Source organism: Schistocerca americana, chromosome 8 (genome assembly GCF_021461395.2).
Source record: "Schistocerca americana isolate TAMUIC-IGC-003095 chromosome 8, iqSchAmer2.1, whole genome shotgun sequence".
Classification (NCBI taxonomy): Eukaryota; Metazoa; Arthropoda; class Insecta; order Orthoptera; family Acrididae; genus Schistocerca; species Schistocerca americana.
The window spans coordinates 208,121,947-208,141,939 of record NC_060126.1 but is presented as its reverse complement, the minus strand read 5'-3'; positions in this window follow the sequence as shown (position 1 = coordinate 208,141,939).

Sequence of the window (19,993 nt, the reverse complement as noted above, 5' to 3'; positions counted from 1 at the left end):
GTTGACGGAGACCTATAATGCATATATGGTGCGATGAAAATTAACAGACTTCGAGGAGCCGAGTGATGGAGCGACGAACTACGAATCGAAAATTACAGACTTTGAGGACCTGAGTAGTCCAACGACAGGCAAACATCGACTGCTGTGAAATTTGTGTACCCACGTACTATTTCTCCTTTTTCATCTTCATGCCTTTAACTTTATTTTTAGTTATTATGAAGTGCAATCAACATTAATTGATTTCAAGAATTGTGCTTCTTATCCTGTCTCCATCTTCATATCACTTGATGGATCTCATCATATTCTGTAAAAAACCATTTTATAACACTATCTTTTTATATATTCTATAATTTCAATATTTAATTTTTTACTAGATTTATGAAATACAAGACTAGTACAATGAAGTACTAAGGTACTACTGTAATATACGATGAAGCGCCAAAGAAATTGGTAGAGGCACTCATATTCAAATGCAGAGGTATGTGAACAGGCAGAAAATGGCGCAGTTGTTAGATCGGTTACTGCTGCTACTGTTACGATGACGAGCGAACGAATCGTCACCAATGTGAATGACTGGTGGCCAATGCTAAATAGAAAAATATAAATCTTTTATTTGCATATACAGCAGGTTCGTCAGTGAAGTAGATAAGGAGCTGGCTGCACTGTCTGGGTCTACAACGACTAAAATAATTATAAGTCGTTGGTAAAAAAATAATATATTATACTTAATTGGTGGTAGAGGAGTCTTCATAATCAGGAGGAATATAATAACAAACAGAAAGCTATAGAAGCATCACATAGGCCACACTTTAACTAAGCGCCTTGTTAGATGTTGCTTCATATCAGCTGAAGGCTATACTACTTTCCTACTTGACGTCCCGAGCAAGAGTGGCCGAGCGCACGCTAGAGACTTGTTGCAAGCCGTGGAGCGTCGCTAGTCCCGACTCGCGGATTCAGCGATACTAGTACGGACCGCGGTCGATAACTGCAACCCCTAACAAGTATGGTATCGAACGTTGATACCACAGCAACAATGGCATGTTATCAAGATTTAAGTGAGTCTGAACGCGGTGTTACGGTCGGCGCACGAGCGATGGGACACAGCACCTCCAAGGTAGCAATGAAGTGGGGACTTTCCCGTACGACTGTTTCAGGAGTGTACAATGAATATCAGGAATCCGGTAAAACATCAAATCTCCGACATCGCTGTGGCTGGAAAAATATCCTGCAAGAACGGGACCAACGACGACAGACGAGAATAGTTCAACGTGACAGAGGTGCAACCTTCCCGCAAATTGCTGCAGATTTCAATGCTGGGCCATCAACAAGCGTCAGCGTGCGAACCATTCAACGAAACATCGTCGATCTGGTGTTTTGGAGTGGAAGGGCCGCTCGGTTGAAAAACTGGCCGATGACCGAGACAAATGAATCACTAACACTACAGCCCATAAGTATGCACATATTATACCCTGGTGCCACTCAACAGAGTCCTTGATGCAATGAGCACCACGGTAATAAATATAACTTTATTTCCAGAGGGTTTTCTCATTATCACAAAGGCATGTGGCCTAAGTCGGACCTTAGATGTCGTTTATGAGTGCCAGTGAAACAGTCACGAGAAAAAGTGGCGTCATTAGTAAACAATACTGACGACATTACTTGGTAATATGCCGTTAGCCAATAACAAGATTCCGATCGTCTACCTTCATTTTATGTGTATATCGAGAGGATAGATTAATAGGAAATAAAAGTGTATTTGCTGCTACAGTAACTCAGAAACTCAAGAGATCTACTGCGACAGAAATTGACGGTGCTTGTGAGATTGTTTGGACAAGACTCAGTATCAGGGGTGAACATAAAATGGTACTTGGATTCTTCTATCGCCCACCAGACTCATTTCGTGATGTAACGGAAAACTTCAAAGAACACCTCTGTTCGCTTGTGCAAAAGTTCCCCAATCATACTGTTATCACCAGTCGAGACTTTAATCACACAACAATCAACTGGGAAAACTACACTCCTGGAAATGGAAAAAAGAACACATTGACACCGGTGTGTCAGACCCACCATACTTGCTCCGGACACTGCGAGAGGGCTGTACAAGCAATGATCACACGCACGGCACAGCGGACACACCAGGAACCGCGGTGTTGGCCGTCGAATGGCGCTAGCTGCGCAGCATTTGTGCACCGCCGCCGTCAGTGTCAGCCAGTTTGCCGTGGCATACGGAGCTCCATCGCAGTCTTTAACACTGGTAGCATGCCGCGACAGCGTGGACGTGAACCGTATGTGCAGTTGACGGACTTTGAGCGAGGGCGTATAGTGGGCATGCGGGAGGCCGGGTGGACGTACCGCCGAATTGCTCAACACGTGGGGCGTGAGGTCTCCACAGTACATCGATGTTGTCGCCAGTGGTCGGCGGAAGGTGCACGTGCCCGTCGACCTGGGACCGGACCGCAGCGACGCACGGATGCACGCCAAGACCGTAGGATCCTACGCAGTGCCGTAGGGGACCGCACCGCCACTTCCCAGCAAATTAGGGACACTGTTGCTCCTGGGGTATCGGCGAGGACCATTCGCAACCGTCTCCATGAAGCTGGGCTACGGTCCCGCACACCGTTAGGCCGTCTTCCGCTCACGCCCCAACATCGTGCAGCCCGCCTCCAGTGGTGTCGCGACAGGCGTGAATGGAGGGACGAATGGAGACGTGTCGTCTTCAGCGATGAGAGTCGCTTCTGCCTTGGTGCCAATGATGGTCGTATGCGTGTTTGGCGCCGTGCAGGTGAGCGCCACAATCAGGACTGCATACGACCGAGGCACACAGGGCCAACACCCGGCATCATGGTGTGGGGAGCGATCTCCTACACTGGCCGTACACCACTGGTGATCGTCGAGGGGACACTGAATAGTGCACGGTACATCCAAACCGTCATCGAACCCATCGTTCTACCATTCCTAGACCGGCAAGGGAACTTGCTGTTCCAACAGGACAATGCACGTCCGCATGTATCCCGTGCCACCCAACGTGCTCTAGAAGGTGTAAGTCAACTACCCTGGCCAGCAAGATCTCCGGATCTGTCCCCCATTGAGCATGTTTGGGACTGGATGAAGCGTCGTCTCACGCGGTCTGCACGTCCAGCACGAACGCTGGTCCAACTGAGGCGCCAGGTGGAAATGGCATGGCAAGCCGTTCCACAGGACTACATCCAGCATCTCTACGATCGTCTCCATGGGAGAATAGCAGCCTTCATTGCTGCGAAAGGTGGATATACACTGTACTAGTGCCGACATTGTGCATGCTCTGTTGCCTGTGTCTACGTGCCTGTGGTTCTGTCAGTGTGATCATGTGATGTATCTGACCCCAGGAATGTGTCAATAAAGTTTGCCCTTCCTGGGACAATGAATTCACGGTGTTCTTATTTCAATTTCCAGGAGTGTATAATTTTGTTACTGGTGGGCATGAGTTAGCCCCTCTTCTAACTGTAATCTACCTTAGATCCTTCGAACAAAAAATCGTCCCCAGTATTTGGAGAGAAGCACAGGTCGCACCTGTCTACAAGAAGGTAGTAGAAATGATCCATAACAGGAGGGTTCAATATGCTTGACACCGGTTTGTTGGAAAATCTTGGAAGATATTCTAAGCTGAAACAGTATGAGGTATCTCGAACACAATTATCTCCTCCTTGCCAACCAAGATGGATTTCGAAAACATCGACCATGTGAGACCCAACTTACACTTTTCTACGTGACATACTCAAAGCTTTGGATCAAGGCAGACAGGTAGATGCAGTACGTCTTGATTTCCGAAAAGCATTTAACTCAGTACTCACACCAAAATTTATGTCTGGATTGAGAAATTTTTCGTAGAGAGGTCGCAGCATGTTACCTTGATTAGAAAGGCGTCGTCAGATGCAGAAGAGATGTTAGGTTTGCCCCATGGAAGTGTGTGGGGGCCCTTTCTGTTTGTGGTACCACATATTGATGCCATTCCACAGGCGTCGCGAAGCTGGCGACGGAATTGCAAGTTTCCGTTAGACGTCGATAGCTGTCGCGCGCGATCTGGTGAATCCAATGGTGAGCAACCGCTGAGCTACTACCCCAGCGGCTCCGTAGCACGAGCGCCCTCTGCTGTCGCAACATAGGATGGCCAGCAGCAGCCACACAGCCCACTTGCACTCGGTAAGTCATACACAGCACGGGTCATGTTATATTTGAATGATCTTGCGGAAAATATTAACAGTGACCTCAGATATTTTGCAGATGATGCAGTTATCTATAATGAACTACTGTCTGAAATAAGCTGCATAAATATTCAGTCAGATCTTGATCGGATTTCAAAGAGTTGCAAAGGTCGGCAACTTGCTTTGAACATTCAGAAATGTAAAATTGTGCACTTCACTAAACAAAAAAATCGTATCCTATGATTATAGCATAGTGCGTCACAGCTGGAGTTGGCCAACTCGAACACATATTTGGATATAACACTTTGTGAGGATATGAAATGGAATGACCACATAGGTTCAGTTGTAGGTAAAGTTTATGGTAGACTTCAGTTTACTGATAGAATACTGGGGAAGTTCAGTGAGTCTACAAAGGAGATGGTCTACAAGTCACTCGTGTGACTTATTCTCGAATATTTCTAAAGTGTGTGGGATTTGAAACAAATATGACTAAAACAGGCCGCACTGAACGTAGGGCAGCACGAATAGTGACAGGATTGTTCCACCCAACAGAGATGCTGAAGAACTGAACTGTCAGACTCTTGAAACAGATGTAAACCATCCCCAAAAATCTACGAACAAAGCTTCAAGAAACGGCTTTAAATAATGACTCTTGGCATGTACTACAACTCTACGTATTGCTCACATAATGATCGCGACGTCAAGATTACAATAATTATAGCACGCACAGTGACATTCAGACAATCATTATTCCTGCGCTCCATATGTGAATGGATCGGAAAGAGACCCTAATAACTGGCGTGGTGGGGCGTACCCTAGGGTATGCACATCATGGTGGTTTGCAGATTACAGATGTAGAAGTAGATTTGGGTCTCCTTGTCTAAAGTCGTGAGTTCGCTGTAAATGATAAGGATAGAGGCTGTGCACACATAATGTCCACCACGTCCTTGCGTTAGTCTTTGATAAAAGAAGATAAAATAAGCAGCACTAACTCGGTCCCGCGGCCCTCTCTGGCAGTTTCCAAATGCTACCACCACTACATCTATATAAGCCGAACATCCTGCCAGCTCCGCAGTCATTGATGTTAACTCCTGATGATGATGGTGGAGACAGTAATCGAAATTTTGAGTGTTTTATTCGAAAAGACACATCTTGTAAACCGAGAAGATTTTATCGATATTGCAAGAAATTCTTAAAGTTTTCAGTGAAAAGTAGGAGTTTGGCAAACATCTCCGGCCGTTCGAATAGAAAATCCTGTGCTCGAGAGTGAACAGCTCAATGTACGTATCGCAGGCGCCTGTCCGGATCAGGTGTATGTGGGACCGTTGAGTGGAGATCAGACATGAGCTCCGTATATTCGCCAGCGAGTCCGGCGACATCATCTCCGAACTCGCCGTTTCCGTGTGGTCGAAGACTCGACACGTGAGTCTGCACTACTGTCAACTTGCCACATCTGTCTGTTGTCGGGAACAACAACTGGATTCGACTCGTTCAGAAATGAGAGCGAGTACACGAGGAGCGTTCAATAACTAATGCAAAAAAAATGCGAAATTGGTTGTGTGGCATCGTGGGATATTCCCACTTCATCCCCTATAGTTTCATGAAGTTGCGATATGTGGCATCACTGTACATAGCCCTTAAAATAGCGTCTGTAACAGAGGTGCGTTCCAAGCAGAGACTTGTTATTGAGTTTCTTTTGGTGGAAAACCAGAGTATCGCAGATACTGACAGGCCCTTACAGTATGTCTACGAAGACCTGGCAGTGAACAAAAGCACGGTGATCCGTTGGGCGAGGCGTCTGTCATCACAGCATAAGGTCACGCAAACCTCCAAGGTCTCCCGCGTGCTGGTCGGCCGAACACGGCCGTGGACATTCTCATCGGAGTAAATGAAGGGTCACAATCAGTAACTTTGCTGTTGAACTGGATGTCTCTCCTCTGAAAAAAAAGTTCAAATCCGCATCCCCAACCGTGGCGACGTCTTTTTGGACTGTGAAGGGTTTATTCTGTTTGATGGCCTCCCTCATGATGCAACCATCAACTCTAAAGTGTATTGTGCTACCTTGAGGAAAATGAAGAACCAACCAGCGTTTTTGTCGCCATAAAAAATCAAACCTCTCCTCGTGACAACGCAAGGCCTCACAGTATCACAAAACTTCATTCCCCTTTCCTTCCTCATCCTCTCTACAGCTTGAATCTGTTTTGCCCAATGAAGGATACACGCCGCGGGAAGCAATACGTGGATCATTGGGACGTTATTGATGTAACAAGGCGCTGGCTCCGACATCGACCAGTAGAGGGATGCCATGCGGGCATACAGGCCCACCCAGTAAGGTACGTAAGGCCGTCGCATTGAAAGGAGACTGTGTTGAAAAATAGCGTTTTGTAGTCAAAAGCGTGGGGAATAATATGGTGTATTGGAATACTGAATAGACCCAATTGCTTTCAGAAAAAAAGTGTTGTATTGCTTATTGAACGCTCCTTACATGACTATAACTTCACGGCTTATCTGCTACATACATAAACATTTTCAAAGAAATTTCCGCTATTAAACTGTTAAGTTACTGTTCATTTATTTCACACAATCGTGAACTCGTCTTTATAGCCATTCTCCAGTGCAAGGTCAAATATTACAAAACGTCCGACCTGCTTATTCACACAATTTCTGACAAATTAATAACGCTTTCGAGGCGTTACCGAGTCTCTAACGATAGTACCAGAAACATGACATGAGGATGAAATGCAATGTATATAGTGATTTATTATTAAAATAAATATTAATACTTTCCAAAAAAGTTACAGAAATGGATGATAGGCTACTAAAGGCGCCGTTAGCCCATAAACGCAAGTTGCCACAGTCAGAAGATTAAAAAAATAGCGCACTCTTTGGTTGCAGGGATATAACAGTGAGGTTGGTCTGTGCCCAGTTTTCGTTTGACGCAGCACACAGAGAACTGTTCAGAAAAGTCCGGAACTTTCTCCACAATTTTTTTCTGCGCTACCCTTTTACTTATTGTGCATGGTCTCAATCGAAATATTCTCCTCGCAATCGATAAGCCGCTCCCAACGCCGTTTGCACTGTAGGAAGCAGTCTTGGCACGTCTCTCGCTGGATCGCGCGAAGCGCCGTCTGCGAATTTTCTTTTATTTCGTCTTTAGTTGCAAATTTTCGTCCTTACAACGGGATTTTCAGCTTTGAAAATTAAAAAAAAATGTCAGCAGGGACTAGTTCTGAAGAGTACGGAGGATGAGACAACACAGTGATTTCGTTTTTTGTGCAATAGTCAGGCACCAACAGGGGTTATCGAGATCCAAGAGCCATGAACTGTCTCGCCACATTTCAGGCCGTTTCCTTCTCCTATTTTTTTCCGGCGTCGCAACACGTCCCGATATTACTGTCGATTAACAGTTTGTCCTTGTGGTCGCTTAACAGTTTGTCCCTGTGGTTCGAATTCATAATGAACTAACCCTTCAAAGTCAAAGAAAACTATCAGCCCTGCTTCGACATAACATGACAAGCTTTTTTGGTCTTCGAGAACCTTTCCCGACCCATTGAGATGATTGAACCATGGTCTCAACATCATAACCGTGGACCCACGTCTCATCACCAGTTTTGATTCTCGTAAGGAGTATCTTGTTCTCATTTGCGCGATCCAAAAGCTATTCACACATTGCGAGGCCAAGGTTTTTCTGGTCTTGACTCATGATCCATGGGACGAACTTGCGGCAACACGGTGCATTGCAAGATAGTGTGTCACGACTTCATGACATGGTACATCTGAAATGTTAATTCATCTGCAATCTCCCGGACAATCTGTCTTTGAATGGCACGCACAGTTTCGTTGATGTTACTGACACGAGAGTCGTCGGTAGACGTCGTAGGGCGTGTTCAACGAGGATCGTCTTTAACTTCCGTTCGGCCATTTTTAAATCGTCTGAAACATTCGTAACATCGAGTATGGCTTAAGCACTCATCATCGTAGGCTTTCTGCGTCATCTCATGTGTCTCTGTCAAGGTTTTCTTGAGCTTCACGCAAAATTTAATAAACACATATTGCTCCTCTAACTCTACCATCTCGCAATTCGCAAAGTGTACTGCTCAATATATCACTCAACAATAACTAACAGACATATAACAATGAAACTTATGGCAGTCACACATTAATTATTTTGGACATTTGTGGTAAGGTTTATGGGACCAAATGCTGATGTCATCGGTCCATAGGCTTGCATATTAATTAAACTAACTTACGGGTAGCCCAACATACACATCCACGCCCGAAGGAGGACTCGAACCTCCAACGGGAGCGTGACAAGGCGTCCTAGACCGCGCGGCACATAAACGCAGGAGTTTGCAAGGATGGCAAGACACCATTGGCGCGAAATGATGAATGTTTCGGAATTTTTTGAACAGATCTCGCAGTTTTCTCATGCTGGAGGCAGAATAAAAAGGAAGGCAACCATTTTGTTTTCATTGGGCGAAATTTGTATGTTTTTCACGTTAAGCGTGGACTATAGCATGAAACTAAAGGAACACATCTGCAATTGTTTACTTTGCGCTCAATTAATTTTCGTTTTACGCCCTCCACAGCGTCACAAAACACATTCGTTAAAGGCCATCTGATCCCCACAATCAGTCATTTCGCCTTGTCACTGTTACTTTACAGCAGCAAGATCGTGTACTCATCTTCTGTACTATCAATAAGTCACGGCTAGTCTTACACTCCTGCATGCTTCAGTAAGAGAGAACAAGTCAATGAGTATTTAGCAACCGCAATGCCATAGTTCTCACACTCGTCATGCTCGCGAGGCTACTGCAGGAACGAAATAAGTCTGTTAGCACTGGTGTAACAGCAGTGCCTTGATTTATAATGGATGCAACCCGCAAAATTAGTCTCGTACTCGCTCTGTTTCTTATAATTATCGTTGAGACCCTGCATGGCTTTGAGTATGGTCTTTGGGAACCTTCGATTTCGTATTTGTCTGGCAATCGTGGGATTCCGACCACTGAAAGCAGAAATATAGCAGGACGGTAAAGCGCAGTCTCGACAGGCTATGGTCCTGCCACTGTCGAATTCCAATACGTGATGGTAGGCAATTCTCCTTCTTACGCGGAACATCCCGTCATCTTCTCACACACTGCCAACATTCAAGACTGATTTCTGAATGGGGAAACCGTTGTGTAATATTTCCTGATATACAGAATGCAGAAGGCATTACTCCAATCTACTCTATGAGGTTGGTCTGAAATACTAATCAAAAAAATGGTTCAAATGGCTCTGAGCTCTACGGGACTTAACATCTTATGTCATCAGTCCCCTAGACTTAGAACTACTTAAACCTAACTAACCTAAGGACATCACACACATCCATGCCCGAGGCAGGACTCGAACCTGCGATCGTTGCAGCAGCGCGGTTCCAGACCCACTCGGCCACAACAGCCAGGAAATGCTAATCATTTGCGTATCCAAACATATACTGTAGTACGTAACATAAAATACAAGGCCTGACTAAAAATTATCCGACCTTCAGTCAGAAAAAACATTTCGAATACCTGACGGGCTTAGGACCCTAATCCCCTTCAAAGTAGGCCCCTTGTGCTTGCACAAACTTAGCCCTCCGATCCTTTCACTGCTGGAAACACCTCTGGAAGTCTTCTTTTGGAGTGGTATTCAGCTCCGTCGTCTTGTTCCACATGATCTCTTCTCTACTCGCAAAACGGGATCCTTTCAGTGGCGTCTTCAATTTTGGAAACAATCAGAAGTTATAAGGAGCCATGTCTGGAGGGTAGGGAAGTTGGCGATCAGCTGTAGTTCCATGTTTGGCCAAGAAATTTTGGATCAAGTGAGATGAATGTGCGGGGACGTTGTCGTGATGCAGTTGCCAGTTTTTCACCGTCCACATGTCTGGTCTTTTGCACCGAACTGCGTCACGGAGTCGCCCGAGAACTTCTTGACAACACTCCTTTGTCAATGTTTGTCCTTCCAGTGCGTATTTGTGATGCACAGTTCCACGGGCATCATAGAAGACAGTCAGCATCACCTTGCTTTTGCTTCGCACCTGCCGCATTTTCTTCGGTCTTGGAAACTCGGGATGCTTCCATTGCCACGACTGTCTTTCTGTTTCTGGGTCGTATCCGTACACCTATGACTCATCTCCAGTTATCACGGTATTCAGAAACCCAGGATCAGTGTTGGTGGTGTCGAGAAGGTCCTGTGCAACGTCAAAATGGTGGTCCTTTTGTTCCCGCGACATCGACTTAGACACGAATTTCGCAGCCACTCGGTGCATGTTCAAATCATCATACAAAATTTCATGTACAGAATCTTTAGCTACTCCAACCTCTTGGGCAGTCTCTCGCACAGTCAAACGACGATCTGCCATCAGCAAATTTTGCACCCTCTCAACAACAGTGGCAGTCCGAGCAGTTTGGGGCCTGCCAGAACGCAGGTCACTCTCCACTGGTGTGCGGCCATTTTTGAATAGGTTGAACCACTCCTTAATTTGTGTTACACCCAACGCATCTTTTCGAAACACCTGCCGAATATTACGAATTGTTTCGCTTTGAGAATCACCAAGTTTTTAACAAAATTTGATGCAGTATCTTTGCTCAATATGTTCAGTCATCTTGAGAGAATCGGTAATCCGGCGATCACGTTGTGTAGCACCTCACTCAGCGACCGACAGGCAGCGACTGCCGCGCGCCGGCCGGGGTGGCCAAGCGGTTAAAGGCGCTACAGTCTGGAACCGCGCGACCGCTACGGTCGCAGGTTCGAACCCTGCCTCGGGCATGGATGTGTGTGATGTCCTTAGGTTAGTTAGGTTTAAGTAGTTCTAAGTTCTAGGGGACGACCTTAGAAGTTAAGTCCCATAGTGCTCAGCGCCATTTTTGACTGACGCGCTGGAAGGCGGGGACAAAATTCACGCATGCGCATAAAGGTCTCTTCCTTTACAATGCAGTGGCGCCGCGCTGTCGTCTCTATGTTACGCGGAAAAATCAAAGGTCGGATAATTTTTAGACAGACCACGTACAGTTTCATACCGAGGAAATCAGCCTGTCCTTTTCTCACAAGATATAAAAAATGGTTCAAATGGCTCTGAGCACTATGGGACTCAACTGCTGAGGCCATTAGTCCCCTAGAACTTAGAACTAGTTAAACCGAACTAACCTAAGGACATTACAAACATCCATGCCCGAGGCAGGATTCGAACCTGCGACCGTAGCGGTCTTGCGGTTCCAGACTGCAGCGCCTTTAACCGCACGGCCACTTCGGCCGGCCTCACATGATATACTTCGAACTACGGATGAAGGACAACAGGTAGATTTAATATTTCTAGATTTCCGAAAAGTAGTGGATACGGTACCCCAACGCACACTGTTAAGGAAGGGTACAAGTAAAGTTAATAGATCCACAGATATGTGAGTAAGTCGAAGGCTTGTTAAGTTATAGAACACAGCATGTTGTCCTTGATGGCGAGTGTTCAGAGACGCAGGTATCGCCGGGAGTGCCCAAGAGAAGTGTGGCAGGATCGCTGTCATTTTCGTATCTACATAAATGATCTGGCAGCACTCTGCAGTTGTTTGCTGATGACGCTGTGGTTTATGGGAAGGTACCGATGTTGAGTGACTGTAGGAGGATGACTGAGACACAGTTTCTAGTTGGTGTCATGAGTGGCAGCCAGCTCTAAGTACACTCCTGGAAATGGAAAAAAGAACACATTGACACCGGTGTGTCAGACCCACCATACTTGCTCCGGACACTGCGAGAGGGCTGCACAAGCAATGATCACACGCACGGCACAGCGGACACACCAGGAACCGCGGTGTTGGCCGTCGAATGGCGCTAGCTGCGCAGCATTTGTGCACCGCCGCCGTCAGTGTCAGCCAGTTTGCCGTGGCATACGGAGCTCCATCGCAGTCTTTAACGCTGGTAGCATGCCGCGACAGCGTGGACGTGAACCGTATGTGCAGTTGACGGACTTTGAGCGAGGGCGTATAGTGGGCATGCGGGAGGCCGGGTGGACGTACCGCCGAATTGCTCAACACGTGGGGCGTGAGGTCTCCACAGTACATCGATGTTGTCGCCAGTGGTCGGCGGAAGGTGCACGTGCCCGTCGACCTGGGACCGGACCGCAGCGACGCACGGATGCACGCCAAGACCGTAGGATCCTACGCAGTGCCGTAGGGGACCGCACCGCCACTTCCCAGCAAATTAGGGACACTGTTGCTCCTGGGGTATCGGCGAGGACCATTCGCAACCGTCTCCATGAAGCTGGGCTACGGTCCCGCACACCGTTAGGCCGTCTTACGCTCACGCCCCAACATCGTGCAGCCCGCCTCCAGTGGTGTCGCGACAGGCGTGAATGGAGGGACGAATGGAGACGTGTCGTCTTCAGCGATGAGAGTCGCTTCTGCCTTGGTGCCAATGATGGTCGTATGCGTGTTTGGCGCCGTGCAGGTGAGCGCCACAATCAGGACTGCATACGACCGAGGCACACAGGGCCAACACCCGGCATCATGGTGTGGGGAGCGATCTCCTACACTGGCCGTACACCACTGGTGATCGTCGAGGGGACACTGAATAGTGCACGGTACATCCAAACCGTCATCGAACCCATCGTTCTACCATTCCTAGACCGGCAAGGGAACTTGCTGTTCCAACAGGACAATGCACGTCCGCATGTATCCCGTGCCACCCAACGTGCTCTAGAAGGTGAAAGTCAACTACCCTGGCCAGCAAGATCTCCGGATCTGTCTCCCATTGAGCATGTTTGGGACTGGATGAAGCGTCGTCTCACGCGGTCTGCACGTCCAGCACGAACGCTGGTCCAACTGAGGCGCCAGGTGGAAATGGCATGGCAAGCCGTTCCACAGGACTACATCCAGCATCTCTACGATCGACTCCATGGGAGAATAGCAGCCTGCATTGCTGCGAAAGGTGGATATACACTGTACTAGTGCCGACATTGTGCATGCTCTGTTGCCTGTGTCTATGTGCCTGTGGTTCTGTCAGTGTGATCATGTGATGTATCTGACCCCAGGAATGTGTCAATAAAGTTTCCCCTTCCTGGGACAATGAATTCACGGTGTTCTTATTTCAATTTCCAGGAGTGTATATAAAATCATAAGTTAATATGGATGAGCAGGAAAAACAAACCCACAATGTTTGCATACAAAATTAGTTGATTGGTTGCTTTGGTGGGAGGGAACAAACAGCAAGGTCATCGGTCTCATCGTATTAGGGATGGCTTGGAAAGGAAATCGCCGTGCCCTTTTCAAAGGAACCATCCCGGCATTTTCCTGAGGCGATTTAGAGAAATCACGGAAAATATGAATCAGTATGGCCGGGCGTGGGTTTGAACCGTCGTCCTCCCGAATGCGAGTCCAGTGTGCTAACCAGTGTGCCCATTCGCTCGGTTACCAGTATTAGTAATGCCCTGTTTGACACAATCACGTCGTTTAAATATCCGGACGTAACGTTGCAAAGCGATATGAAGTGGAACGGACATGTGAGGACTGTGTGAGAATTTTGGGAAAGTGTCATTCATCTCTATAGGAGGCCGCATATAGGATGCTAGTCCGACATATGAGTACTACTCGAATATTTGGTATTCGCACCGGTTATGATTGAAGGAAGACAACGAAGCAATTCAGAGGCGGGCTGCTACATGTGGTACCGGTAGGTACGGACAACACGTATGTATTACGAGGATGCATCAGGAACTCAAATGGGAATAGCTCGAGGGATGATACTGCAGAACGATTTTACAGCTGTGAATATACAGGGTGGTCCATCTGAAGTTTCGGATGAGATTATCTCGAAAACTATACATCGGGTAAAAATAGTGGATAAAACAAGTTCGTAAGCACAAAGGGGGACATCAAATGATGCTACAAGTGACCCCCAGCCCCCGACCCCTTGGATGCGACAACTTTCAAATCTTAAATGGAAACCCCCATTTTTAGTTCAGATTTGGATTCTCCATAAAAAAGTAATCAATTTTTTTCTGAAACATTTTTTCAAACCATTGACAAGGTGACGCTGAAATCGAGAAAAATTAAAAGTGGGGAACAGCTCCGATTTATTTAGAATGATCCGAAAAGGACGCATCAAATCGATAAAAAATGTGCACTAATTCATTCATTATGCCAAATTAAGCTATTATCCTACCTGCCACAGGTTTTGATGGAGGGAGGCGGAATGGTATTAAAATCTCGTGGGGGAACTCTTCACAATCGCATTACTCAACCGACCGTGGCGCAACCATGTCCAAACTGCGAACTATAAAGGTCGGTGCATTCGCAGTTTGGCCACAGTAGCGCCGGTCGGATGACTAATGTAATTGTGAGGTGTTCCCTACGAGATTTTAATAACATTCCGCCTCCCTCCATCAAAAACTGTGGCGGGTAGGATATATTTTGTAAAACAATAGCTTAATTTGGCGTAATGAAAGAATTGGTGCACATTTTGTATCGATTTGATGCGTCCTTCTAGGATCATTCTAAATAAATCGGAGTTATTCCACAATTTTAATTTTTATCGATTTCAGTGCCATTTGTCGAGGGTTTAAAAAATGTTTCAGACAAAAATTGATTACTTTTTATGGAGAATCCGAGTCAGCAATAAAAAATGGGGGTTTCCATTTAACATTTAAAAGTTGCCCCCTACCCCATCCATGGGAGCAGGGGCTGGGGGTCACGTGTAGTATCATTTGATGTCCCCCTTTACGCTTACGAACTTGTCTTACCCACTATTTTTACCCGATGTATAGTTTTCTAGATAAATCACCAGAAAACTTCAGATGGACCACCCCGTACATTTCGCGTAAGGATCACCAAGATAAGATACGAGAAATGAGGGCCCATACGGAGGCATACAAACTTTCGTTCCTCCCTCCCTCATTTTGCGAGTGGAAAAGGAAAGGAAATGATGACAATAGAGCGGTAGCTTGCTGAGTATGGAGATTTATAAGTAGTTTACCGCTGCCTTTCTTCTGCCTGTTAAAAGGTGTTAAGTGTGTACCTCTGTCGTATGGATGATTGTAAAGAGTGCTTATACACTGTAGTGTTGGGTTTGTGATATAATGGATCAAGGGAAGGAAGATGGTGAAACTTGGTACTAACACATATCCCATTCCTCTCGAAGAGTACCAAGGAGGACGCCGAGCTTGATGTTCCATCCGACAGATCGATCACCACCAACAGTGTCACCAACCTCACTTCATGAGGCACTGCGAAGAGGTTTGGAATTTCATCCAGGACGTTGGAGCAAAGACTGGTGATCAGGAAGTTTAGGGCAGTTTTACTCATCTTGCTGGTCAACTACTGACAGTGAGAAATTTCCACCAACAGGATCCGAACCAGCTTACCTCTGAGTCGAACACCATCCCACAGGCGTGCGCTAACAACTTCGGCTACGGAGGCAGGGAAGTATGTAGTACAATTCAAGCCAATTCGACGTTTCTTGCATGGCACTTTACTGGCGCAGCAGTTTTAATGACGAAGTTTGGTTAGGAACTAAAAGTGCACTCTACTTCACCGACTCTATGCTTTTAGGTTCTATAAAGAAACGCACAAAGTATGTTGTGTTATTCTTCATGGGCAGGTGGAAGAGGGATATTTGCAGGTATTTCGTGTTGTTCAGCGGAACGTGTCTCAAAAACTTGGTAGCCACTGTATTAGAGCCGTCTTAAACGAGCCGCTGTTTTATCTCGGGCAAGGAAGGGGCGAAAGAAGTAAATGACAGAGGAGTCGTAACTTAAGGACAAGACGGCGTGGTGCCGTGTTATTACATTTTGGGCTCCTCGGTTTATTGGCGGCCCGCGCAGCGGTGGTGTGAGCGTCGGAGGGCATCTGAGTGCGCGACTGCACACGGCCTACGACGCTACCGCTGCGCGCCGAGATGTCAATCGATTGTCGCGTCGGCTGCCGCCACGGGGGAGTGGGCTAAGACGCCTGAAAAACGACGCTCGCTGCCCCGCAAGCGCCCGTCACACGTGTCTGCTGCTGTCGGACCGGCGAGGGGGTCCGTCAAGACGTTTCTGGGTCTCACGTCTTCCAAAAAATACATAAATTCTGACTCTAATATTTATAATTTCTCCCTACACTGAATAATTTCCTCGCTGAAAAATGTTGTCATTACATGAATCAAACAAGCAATGTGAGCAGCCAAAGTACAAATTACAAGTACTCGCGAAAACAGGGGAAACTATATCACTCAATCTACTAATTTTAACACTCCTAAGCACTAGTAAAACTAAGCCATTATCAACGAAAAAATGCTTTTCTTATTCTTCGTTTGTTCGTTTACATACTGGATCCTTCTTTCCTGTCGCGTACAGTTTTGTCGCAATGTGATTTTGTGTAAACCATCAAAATAAAACAACACTTGGAACTGAAATAAAAGTTAACTCTAGGCATCGTTTAAGAAGGGATTGTTCGAAATTCTACTCCTGAGGGGATGAAATAGGCGATGAAAGGCTTTCTGAAAATAAGTCGCTTTTACGACAATTGTGAAGCAAAGACTACGAAGGACTAAAAATTAGTATTTGGTTTCTCAATCAGAAATAAAAGCGTTTTTGGAAATTCGACCACTATAGGGGTGAAAAACTGAGCGAAAGTTTTTTTTGAAAGTACATCATTATTAAAGAGCTACTAAAGCATTATTAAAGCTACATTTATGAAAACTGGTATTTGACTTTTAGGTTAGAAGTAAGAAAAACAGTCTTTCGGTGTTTCTGAAAATTCAGTACCCTGTTGTTGTTGTGGTCTTCAGTCCTGAGACTGGTTTAATGCAGCTCTCCATGCTTCTCTATCATGTGCAAGCTTCATTTCCCAGTACCTACTGCAACCTACATCCTTCTGAATCCGTTTAGTGTATTCATCTCTTGGTCTCCCTCTACGATTTTTACCCTCCACGCTGCCCTCCAATACCAAATTGGTGATCCCTTGATGCCTCAGAATATGCCCTACGAACTGATTCCTTCTTCTAGTCAAGTTGTGCCACAAATTTCTCTTCTCCCCAATTCTATTCAATACCGCCTCATTAGTTATGTGGTCTACCCATCTAATCTTCAGCATTCTTCTGTAGCACTCAATACCCTAATAGAGTGAAATAGGGAATGGAAGACCTTTTAAAGCTAAAACTATTTGACGCATATTCTTGGTGTTTGGTGTGCGGAGTGGCCGCGCGGTTAGAGGCGCCGTGTCATGGATTGCGCCTCCCGCCGGAGGTTCGAGACCTCCCTCGGCCATGAGTGTGAGTGTTGTTCTTAGCCTAAGTTACTTTAATTTAATATACATAATGTGTAAGACTAGGGGCCAATGACTTCAGCAGTTTGGTCTCTTAGGGATTCACACATATTTGAACATTTATCTTGTTCTTTCGGCGGATATTTGTAATTTCGTGTCTGTAAAGCGCAGCTGGAGTCAGCCCAAACAAATACTGCTCATCACGTCCTTTATGCGACGCGCAGTGTTGACGGATGGCGTCGGTTGGTTACGAAAAAAAAAATATTTTTAAAGCAGAATTTTACGTGCCCATTCGATGGAGCAGTCCCAAATTAGTCTCTCACGATATTTATTTCATCATTATGTATTAACAGGGGACGGTCAAACACGATGAGTAACTAGTACTACAGGAGCGTCTGAACAGTGCCACTACATCGCGGTAGCAGTCAGCGTGGGCCGGGGCTATGCTGTCGCGGCTGTAATAATATTCATCGTGCTTTACTGCCCCCGTTGATAAATATCGATAAAACAAATATCGCACTAGACTGATTTGTTGCCGCTCTATCGAATGGGCACGTAAAATTCCACTTTTCTTTTTTTTTTTAAAATATTTGTAAAAGGAAGCAAACCAACGCTTTCCGACGACATTGGGCGTCGCACGAAAGCCATGATGAGCAATATTTGTTTGGGCTGACTCCTCTACACGCTGAAAAAGCCAAATAGCCGATATCTTCCGAAACACCAGACAAAAAGCGCCTGAAGACTCTTAGGAGGATACCCCGGACATGTTATTTGATCCAAAGGCTGCGTAACTAATTGTACGAATGTTTCATTTCACGTTAGGTGCATATGGATATTAAACCGTTAAAGAATTAGTTATGTGGCTGCTGAATCAAACAATGTGTCTATTCTTTTGTAGATATCTCAAAAAACAGCCAATTATTGAACTATACGAAATAAAATCGTCATAACTTCTGAACAGTTTGCGTTAGGACGTTCAAAACTACACAGCTGGCCGCGTTTCGTGATGGGAATTAGTGTGGTTTGTTTTAGCGACGAAGCACTTTCATTTGGATGGGTTCGGCAACAAGCAAAATTGGTGCATTTGGGGGACTGAGAATCCGCATTTCGCGATCGAGAAGTCTCTTTAATCTCAATGGGTGACTGTGTGGTGTGCAGTGTTCAGTCAAGGAATAATCGTTGCGATATTCCTTGATAGCACGGTGACTACCTACGATACGCAAAGGTTTTGGAAGATGATTTCATCCCCATTATCCAAAGTGACCCTGATTTCGACCAGATGTGGTTCATTCAAGACAGATCTCAACCCCATCGAAGAAGGGGAGTGTTTGACGCCCCAGTGGAGCACTTTGGGAACAGCAGGTTCCCAGAGGCCACCGGCATGGACCTCGATTGGCCGCCATGTTCTCCGGATCTAAACACATGGGGCTCCTTTTTGTGGGGCTATATTAAAGACAAGGTGTACACCGATAACCCCAAACCCCTTCCTGAGCTGAAAGCCGCCATTCAGGAGGTCATCGACAGCATCGATTTTGGCTGGCTCTGAGCACTATGGGACTCAACTGCTGAGGTTATTAGTCCCCTAGAACTTAGAACTAGTTAAATCTAACTAACCTAAGGACATCACAAACATCCATGCCCGAGGCAGGATTCGAACCTGCGACCGTAGCGGTCTTGCGGTTCCAGACTGCAGCGCCTTTAACCGGACGGCCACTTCGGCAGCATCGATTTTCCGACACATCAACGGGTCATGCAAAATTTCGCTGGTCGTCTGCGTCACACCATCGCCAATGATGGCAGGCAGGCATATCGAACATGTAATAACCTAAATCCGAATACCTGTAGTAACACATGTTGAATAAAGTGTGTGCACGCCCCAGTATGTAAATAATTTACGTTTTTGTTCCATGTAGTTCAATTACTTGTCACCACATACATATAGATGACGATGACCAACGTTCCTTTTTTTTCATTGCGGATTCACAGCATGCCTGCTCTGTTAATGGGAATCGGGGATCTGCGAGTAATGGGTTCATGGGTAAATGACACTATGTCAGTAGTGGGTAACAGGCTGGCTGCAAATTTGGGTCGGGCGCGGTGGGGAGGAGGGAGGGGGTGGGGGGGACATCGGGACGTGGCCGAATAGTGAAGCGGTTAAGGCGACCGTACGCGTAAAACGGGAAATCCGGGTTCGAGTCCCTGCCCGACACAAACTTTCATCTGTTACCTGTGATTCATTTCAATGCCCAATGCGGTTAACGTCAATTAAAGCTCCGAACAAGTAATTTACACTATTACACATTATCGCCACCTGCTAAACAGCGTGCTGGTCCATTTTAGAAACGCAATACAGCAATATTTTGCGTGTCATGAACTCCACAAGTCTTTGATAGGTTGCCATACGTACCTAGCAGTAGAATTTAAGCGTAGCTCACGCGATTTCCGCCATTTACAGGCTGGTGGTATATGGGTGCGGATTTGCCAAATTTGATGGCCTAGGCACCAACCTTGAGTCCACAATCATGCACGTGAAACCCCTGTAGCATAATTCTGGCTGTGACA